The 9,371-nt window shown below is 42.1% G+C and overlaps 2 long non-coding RNA genes across 2 annotated transcripts; one reads left to right on the top strand and one right to left on the bottom strand.

The window, feature by feature from the left end:
• The first annotated feature begins 3,113 nt into the window (after positions 1 to 3,113).
• On the top strand, positions 3,114 to 4,004 carry LOC112435891 (uncharacterized). The gene is made up of 3 exons (XR_013093054.1): positions 3,114 to 3,181; positions 3,744 to 3,835; positions 3,925 to 4,004. It is a non-coding gene; the product is annotated as an uncharacterized LOC112435891 (long non-coding RNA).
• A 4,290-nt stretch (positions 4,005 to 8,294) lies between these two features.
• LOC143421958 (uncharacterized) lies at positions 8,295 to 9,000 on the bottom strand. The gene is made up of 4 exons (XR_013101559.1): positions 8,770 to 9,000; positions 8,652 to 8,687; positions 8,473 to 8,546; positions 8,295 to 8,372 (listed from the first exon to the last, which is right to left on the bottom strand). It is a non-coding gene; the product is annotated as an uncharacterized LOC143421958 (long non-coding RNA).
• Positions 9,001 to 9,371: the final 371 nt, after the last annotated feature.

Here is a 9,371-nt window from a genome sequence, read left to right as displayed (position 1 = left end):
CCAACCGTCCCTTAAAAAACGGAATCGTCCCGTATTTAGAAACAAAAGTACACGTCCCGTATTGAGCTAATAAGGGACGCACTTTGTCCCGTAATACAGTGAGAATCAAAAGTAGTCTATAAATGTTTATGGAATTAACGCTTTGTTTGAAAACATAATTCCCAGCCCCTCTCCTGCTTTGTGACCAATGAGCTGACAGCACACTTGTGACAATTCGAGTATGACAATTCAGATTACCGCTCATCTCATTGGTCGAGGAAAGGTCGCTTACGGAGAAAATACTGGAAGACAACAGATGACCACAACAAGAAGCATGGCCAACAGGGAAACAAACGCCGACACTGCGGTGCAAGTCTCGGACGACAGTACACCTAAAGCTGGGCAGACACTGTGCGATTTTTTCAGTCACGTTATTCAGCTCCTGCTCAAACTGCACGATTGACTCGCAGGGGTTAGAAGTTGGTAGGTCACGATGCAGGTCTCACACTATACCGCCCGATGCTCTGATGCGACCTGAGTGCTCACACTGTGCCTCCATAAAATGAAGGTTATAACAGAAATCGCTCTCCCTCTCTGTCTTTCACTCACACAGACACACCACCACCATCAACTTTGCTAAATTGCTAATGAAAAACATTAATCAGGCAGCTGTGATTGAGCATTTTCACGGTTGTTGTGGTCGTGATAATTTTGTGATGCCACATCGAAAAGACTCGGATGAGCTTTCCAAAGTTCTACAAGTTGTGCCTCCATCGCTTGTGTCCAGATCAGACGCCGCACAGCCGTGCTGCTCCGTCTTTTTCACCGACGTTTACGTGTTTGCACGTGAGCAGCGTGAGCGGCTGTGGTGACACCCTCACGAGCGATTGATGATCGGGAGCTGGTCGTGAGGTATTAATCGCTTCTCGTTACCCCACGTATACTACACGATGCACGATGAAGGCCAAAATCGGGCCGATCACCAAATCGGTCGCACGACTCAAAAATCGTCTCAAAATGGGCCAAAAGTCGCACAGTGTAAGCCCAGCATTAGAGCAGCAATGTTTGTTCCCCTCAGAGAAAGAAAAAAAGGGCTGCAAAAGTACAGGGAGGAATGGGAAAAGGAAAACACCTGGCTGGGAAAATGCACGATAACACCTATAAAGCGCACTGCACTGTGTGCCGGCGCACTTTTTCCATAGGCATGCTCCTAAGGATGGGCACATGAAGAACATGAGGGGCGTGAAAGCTCGGGGAACCCTTAACCAATTTCTTGTCCACCAGGCCACGGCAGAAGCAGATATGGTATGTAAACACTGGTTTGTGTTTTTTTTAAACCCTCTGGTTAAGGTTAATATGGGCATGTGCAGTGAATATCAGCGCTATGTGGCCAGAAGTGTGATAATATCATTTATTTTGTGTAATAAACAACTGCAAGGATAGATGATTACAACAAATAGATGACTAATACATAAAAGTAATACATAGATGAATGATGATGATGAGTTATGTGTAATCATGGGAACAAGTGGGTTTACAAACAGGAGCAGCTGATTAGCATTAGAAAAGCTGAAATAATACCTCAACTGAAGCCAATTGTACTAAATGCACTATATGTGCACAGTTACAAGAATATTTTTCGTTCTATTGCTTTCTATTAATTTATATAATTTTAAGTTAAGCAGGACAGAGTTCTTTTAAAGAAAGATTTACTTATATTCTCAAAAGTTAAGCATGACAGGCTTCTGTTTAAGAAAGAGACCTGTTTTACTGTGTTAATGTTGTCATTTTGAGCTAAAAAATAAATGGCTAAATGATCATTTGTTTCCCATATGGTCATATCACAAAGAATATGCATCTGCTCAAATCAAATTCAAGTCAAATGGTTAAAAAATAATTTCACACACACAAAAAAAAGAGCTACCACACTGGGAAGGGTGAACTGGGTTGCCACGAGGTGTCCCTTATTTATTTTTCAGGGAGTTGGCAACCCTAAAAGTAACCTTCCCAACACTGGAGATTACAGAGGCTCTACAAAACGTTCATCATCTGGTTCAGTGTTAAATTAATCAGCTCTGTGGCCATTATTGAACTGGAAACAGAAGTTGATCTGGGACCTGGCCACCCCAAAATTGTACTAGAGAGAGAAAAACTCAAGAATTTGTTGGACATTCAGCTGCCAGTCAGCTGCATTGCTAAATGTCTTGGTGTTTCAAGAAGAACAATCTACAGGAGGATGCAAGAATTTGACTTGTCTGTGAGAGGAACATACAGCACAATGAATGACCAAGACCTGGACAACATCATATCGGCTATCAAAAATCAGATGCCAAATGGTTCAAGGACATTTGGTTTCTATGGGTCTCCGTGTTCAGTGGTGGAGAATGATGGCCTCCATGCATCGAGTTGATGCTGTAGGGATCTTCAAACGGATCACAGAACTAGGCTGTGTTGTGCGAAGAAGCTACTCGGTGCGAGGCCCTCTCTCCCTGGTCCACATATGACATGTGATGTGTCATATCGTGTCGTGTTGTGTTATATGTAGTGCCGACGTAGGACAGTTTTTCCAATTTCATTGTACTACTGTACTATGTATGACTGTGCAATGACAATAAAGAGTTATCTTATCTTATCTTATAGACACAAATCACAAGCTAATAAGGTAAAATACCCACTTATATAGCTCTAACACAAGTTGGGCAGAAAGATGCACGTTATACTTTAAATCTGCTTTAATCAACCTTATCTGATAGGTCTTTCAGTGTATTTATAATATTTTAAAAAGCACTTGATAGAGTAATATTAAGTAAAAGGATTACAGGATGTGTAACAAAACCAGTAATATTGTTAATTGTAAATTTTCTTGAGCAATTATTTACACTTTGTATATCAATATTTTCCATGATAACAAGCCTATCAACACATAATATGTTAAGTGCTCCAGAAAACTTCAAAAAAAAAAATCATGACAAGAGAACTAAAGTATTTAGTCTCATTGAACTTATAAACATATAAAAATGTTGGTATTATTTTCAGCACACCTGACAAGTGTCCAGTTTAAGTCAGTGGCAAGTGTGCATACTGAAAAATGTATTTTCAATGTCTTACATGTTCTGCAAATCAAGCCTTAATGAGATTGTTTTCCCTCTGAAACAGGTACAATGTTGTGATCTTTGGTGGAGTGGATGGCTACTCAAGGAAGGTAAAATTTTAACTGTTATGTAGAATATCCTGTCTTCCTTCTCTCACCCCAACCGGTCGCAGCAGATGGCCGCCCCTCCCTGAGCCTGGTTCTGCCGGAGGTTTCTTCCTGTTAAAAGGGAGTTTTTCCTTCCCACTGTCGCCAAAGTGCTTGCTCATAGGGGTCATATGATTGTTGGGTTTTTCTCTGTATCTATGAAGCGCCTTGAGGCGACTTTTGTTGTGATTTGGCGCTATATAAATAAAATTGAATTGAATTGAATATTTGGTAGTTTTGAAATGAGAGCTTTATTAGGTTATTTTTTATGAACATCAATTATTCAGCAAGCCAACATAGTGGACGATTAGCAATTTATTTTTTAAATTTATAATCAGTTCTTTACAAAAAAAGGTGATAAGTACTACCAATATTGATGTATAGACTACTCAAGCTTTGAATTATGGTTATGAACATAGAACCGTACCATATTCCTTGAACACTTATTATGAAACTGCATTATTAACTGAAAAACTATACATCATCTGAAACCAGATCTTTAATTTTCCATTTGTTTTTACTGCAGGTCCTGTACTTGGATGCAGCAACTAACAACAGGGCAAAAACTGCATTCTCATTTTTCCTGAGATCAGCCCAGCTTCACGGCTTGCCATCAAGGTTTTATGCCCTGATTTAATTTATATGCTAGCAACAAGTTTCATTAAAGAAAACTTTAAAAATTCCTTAAAAATGTATTTTTATCATAGGGTTAGGGCAGATCAAGGAGTAGAAAACCTGGACATTGCACATTTCATGTTTGCCACAAGAGGAACAGGGAGAGCGAGTTTCATATCAGAGGTTAGTCTTTTGATGTTTTTTATATTATTATTGACTGCATGGGTAGATTGTTGGAGCAGTTCTGATATTGATTTGAAGCATGAAATACCTGAAATCCAAATTCAAATGTATTTACAGAGTAGAACGACTTTGGCGTGATGTCTGGATTGCAGTCACTAGCAAGTACCATGATATTCTTCACTCACTCGAGGAGGATAGTAGTATCCTATAGTATTGTGTATATGTATATATACACAATACTATAGGTGCCATGAACCGAAGTTCAGCGCACAAGCTGGACCTAGAAGCAGAGCCAACACACACAGGAGTACGAGAAAATAAACTTTATTTTAACTGAAGGTGTCCCGGGAGGGTAGAAGGAAAACGCGTGAAACTAGAGAAACCAAGGGACCGGGAGATGAGTCGCGCAGGAACGCCGAAAACGGGACTGTGAGAAGGCTGCAACAGAAAAAGGAAAAGCATTATTGGGGCGCGGGGAAATAGCAGCATACGTGGGGGAAGAGTATGAGTCTTATGGTGACAGCGGGGCCGTGGGAGCCGGAGGGAGGGTCCGCGGGGGAGCTCCAGGAAAGTCGAGGTGGCGAGTACTGAAGGCGATCCAAATTCCAGACGGGCAGGTGGACAGGCTCAAAAAAACACGCCGAGTTGTTATCTGAGTGCACAGGACAGAATTAGCGCTAGTTCAGACAGATGAGTTTTCACAATCGCTTTCCCGCAGGTGTACGTTACCGCTGTGAGACGACTACGGACTGGCGTGGAGCAGCAGGCTGGGCTGGATCAAATAGTCCACCTGATGATCGCCTGGGATGGGGTGCAGGTGTGGAGTTAACAGCCACGCCCGTGGGCGTGGGCATCCCATCAGCTCCTCGGACGCCGGGCCGCAGACCATGACAATAGGTATATACAGCTCATCATAATGAAATCAGCATCTGGCTGTAAATAAGGAAATAAAGTAGGTTATATTTTAGATATATTGTTCATTCAAAACTAATAAATAAATACAGGATAACTACAATACAGATAAGTGGACTGTCTTTGGATCAGACTGAAGCTGCTATGTTAATACTTACTTTGAGGATTTTCCCAGGAACAAACAAACTGTGGCAAGCTTCAGGATTTACAGCCATCAGGTTCACAAGACCATACAGTTCCATGCCCTTTCGGAGCTGCTGTAGCTTTGGAATCAGTCTTGTTGTAGAGTGTAAGACAATGGCACTTAAAAAAAACAAACAAAAAAAACAAAATGAAAAACTAGTTGGGGATGGGGGGGTGGGTTAATGATCTCTCTGATTTTTTCTCTCTTACCGGATCATGCTTTCCTTACTATCCATCTTTATCTGGTTTGTGTATCCACAGTTGACAATTTCATCAGCCCACATCATCAGAGACTGTATGTCTGCTGCATCTTCAACCTGGAAATGTATAATGTGAAAGAGGAAATACAGAAGGTTAAAAGTGTTTAAAAACACCATACTCATAATATATCATGTGCCAGAGCTAAACCAGGTGCTCACTTTGCGGATGAGCAGGGAAGATTCCACATCTGCAACATCCTCCTTAGACAGACAGCTGAAATCAACCTCTCCTGAGCAGAGGAAATTGTAGCACCATTCTTTGAAAAAGGCAGGAGATGGGCCTCCTTGGGCGAGGCTGACTACAATTATTTCACCAACAGTTCTGTGTAGACAAATGATTATAATTCATTTTCAGGTAACATTTACAAAAATATCGGATGCGTATTAAATGTAATACACAAAGCTCGTATGGACTGCGGACTATAACGGACTATAAACGACCAGCTTCTTCAATGATGAATGCCGATGCTTCACTGGCTGATGAGCTGAACACGTTTTATGCTCGCTTCGACGCCGCAGCAATTAAAACAACAAACGGCTGCGCGCGCTCGGAGTGCACCAGTGAAGAAAATGCATTCGTCATCACAGAGCATGCCGTGAGGAACACCTTCAGGAGGGTGAACACCAGGAAGGCAGCAGGACCAGATACAATCCCTGGCCGGGTCCTTAGAGCCTGCGCTGATCAACTAGCACCTTTGTTCACGGAGATCTTCAACCTCTCCCTGGCCCAAGCTGTGGTTCCCACGTGCTTCAAACGGTCCATTATTGTCCCTGTTCCAAAGAAACAACAGCCCGCTTGCCACAATGACTACCGTCCACTAGCACTTACTTCAATTGTGATGAAGTGTTTTGAAAGACTGATGAGAGATCACATCACTTGTTCACTTCCTCCCACCATCGACTCACTTCAGTTTGCTTACCGGACTAATCGTTCCACAGACGATGCCATATCTCACCTGCTCCACACATCCCTGAGTCACCTGGACACTGGCAGAGGGAATTATGTTAGGATGCTGTTCGTGGACTACAGTTCAGCATTCAACACAATAATTCCCTCTAAGCTTTTCACCAAGTTGACGGATCTAGGACTCAGCTCATCACTGTGTCAGTGGATCCTCAACTTCCTCACAGACAGACCCCAATCAGTGAGGGTAGGAAAACAAGTCTCCCCCTCCATCTCACTCAGCACTGGAGTGCCTCAGGGCTGTGTTTTAAGCCCCCTGCTGTACTCACTGTACACTTATGACTGTGTAGCTACATCCGACACAACCTCCATTGTCAAGTTTGCTGACGACACTGCTGTTGTGGGCCTGATCTCCGACAACATCGAGACGGCCTACCTGGAGGAGATTAGGAACCTGGAGACCTGGTGCCAGGAGAATAACCTCCTCCTAAACATCAGCAAGACTAAGGAGCTGATCGTGGACTTCACTACAAAGCAGGCGAGGAATTACAAACCCCTCATCATCAGTGGCACGCCAGTGGAGAGAGTGGACAGTTTCCGATACCTGGGTGTCCACATCACTCAGGACCTGTCATGGTCCTGTCACATCAACACCCTGGTTAAGAAAGCCCGTCAGCGTCTCTTCTTCCTCAGAAGACTTAGAGACTTCCATCTGCCACTGAAGGTGCTCAAGAACTTCTACTCCTGCACCATCGAGAGCGTCCTGACGTCAAACATCTGCACCTGGTTTGGGAACAGCACCAAGCAGGACAGACGAGATCTGCAAAGGGTGGTGCATCAGAGCTCCCTGACCTGCTGTCCATCTACACCAAGCGGTGCAAGTCCAAAGCTAGGAAGATTATGATGGACCTCTCCCATCCCAACAATGGACTCTTCTCACTGTTGAGGTCTGGGAAGCGCTTCCGCTCCCTTAAGGCCAAAACAGAGAGAATGAAGAGGAGCTTCTTCCCCCAGGCTATTCGGGGCCTGAACCAGGTGTAGGACTGGACTCTCCCAAACACGTCACTATAAGACTGGACTCTCACACACGTCACCACACGCACCACCACACATTTCCTATAATCCTATAATTCCTATAATTTATAATCCTTATCTTTATAATCTCTTCTGCTATTTGCACATTCTTTACTGTAAATTCCTAAGTTAATTTGTAAATTTTTGTAGTAAATTGTAAATATTGTAAAACTTTTCTTCTGTCATTTAATGGTCGGGCATTGTACAGCTACAAGCATTTCACCCCCATGTCATACTGTGTATGGTTGTGTGTGTGTGACAAATAAAATTTGAATTTGAATTTGAACCAACCTGAAGTTTTCAATATCAAGATCGGTCAGAGAATACTTGGGGTTTTTGCCCTTGTTCTCAGGTCCTTCAAAGAATCTGCTTTCAATACCTGAAATCATGTCTTTCATACAAAAAATATCCGCATTTTTAAGTTATCCATTATTTATTGACACTAGGACAAAACAGGTAATAGGCAACTCACCACTCAAAAACTCTTTCCTAAGTGCTCCTGTATCCTCGCCTGCCTCTCCAATGAAAACCACCCTAAGGACACTGGTGGGAGATGCAGCTTTTTTTCTCTGCCACTGGAGAATGCCTCTGTCTGGAAGGTCTTCTCTGTCCACACACAACTTAAATTCTGTTGTGGTGTCGACTTGTTGTTCAAGGCAACGCAATACATCTTCCACGCTTAACAAAAACAGGGTAGAAAACATCCTAAGTTCTCAAAGAAAAATAATCATCTTTAGATTAAAAGAGGCTACCACGCTAAACGTGATTAGAAATTATTGCAGCATGTTCTGTGAAACAACCTTTAACAATAATTTAAAGTAGTCTGATCATAAAAGGTTTTATATGAAATTAAACCCCAGTTATTGTGTAAAAGATCTTACACATAATTTTAACAAATGGTTCTGCGCAATAGTGTGTATATGAACTATAATAGAGCAAAAAGTACCTGTCTGTTGTGCGTACTGAAGTTTGAGCTGGTGTCCCTGTAGTTTGGTCATTTTCTTCAGGCACCATGCATTGAAAGCTGTTGACAAAACAAAGTAAAAAAAAAAAAAAAAACTACATATGTTTGCGTGGACTGTTACTGATTAACATTTTTTCATAAACGGCTGAAAAAAGATTACCTATCCCCACACAGACTCGCATGGACTGTGATCTCATCTTCAGGAAAATCCTTAGTGCATATTGGACAAATAACCTACAATTTCAAAAAAGGGGTACATGTTATGCATAGTGGGAAAAAGATCATTACCGATAAAATTCATTGTAGTTACTATGGTTTTTAGTAATGTGCTAGGTTTACCTTGCATTTGCTTTTCACAATGCATAACTCCGATTCCTGCAGAATCAAAAAACAGTAATTGTGATACTATATTATTTAATCAAAATTGCTCATTTTGATTTCATCAAAATTGTCTCACCTCATCATCAGTCTCATCAGGAGAGAATTTTCCTTTGCACGTATTGATGTGTACTGCAAGCATCTGCAGAGGCATAACTTCATTACACTGGTAACATATCTTCTTTGGCATCTTTGAAAAGTGCTGTGAGTCGGGAGGTAGAGGAGATGTGTCTAATGTTTCCTGAAGAGGTACTATGTAAAAAGTGGATTTGCCACCTCCTGACACAGCTTTCAGTGTTTTGACAGAATATCCTTCTGTTTCAGGTGGGATTACAGTGAGCTTTCGTCGACCACCGCCACCTTTATTGACAGAAAAATAGCATAAACAATCAAGCAGCAAAAGTATCAACCAGGGGCGGAGCGTGGGGGTGGCTTACTGGGCTTAAGCCCGGGTTGTTTTGTCAGAAGCCCGGGGTCTTTTGGAGTGTAATTTTTTCATAGTTAGATGCCTGGCTGACAACTGTATAAAACAAAAAGTGCAAGCAATATTCGAAGCACATAGTGCACACTGTGGGAATTTACGACTGTGCGTGAATCCCCCCTGATGTCTGTGAAGGTTCTCAGTCATCCAGGTCATCGTAGTCAAAGGAGCTTGCAAAGAAAAGCGTCTGGACTTCTTTA

This window comes from Maylandia zebra, linkage group LG14 (assembly GCF_041146795.1).
Source record: "Maylandia zebra isolate NMK-2024a linkage group LG14, Mzebra_GT3a, whole genome shotgun sequence".
Taxonomy (NCBI): Eukaryota; Metazoa; Chordata; class Actinopteri; order Cichliformes; family Cichlidae; genus Maylandia; species Maylandia zebra.
Note: the sequence above shows the minus strand (reverse complement) of the source record. Positions and strands in the feature narration are given on the sequence as shown.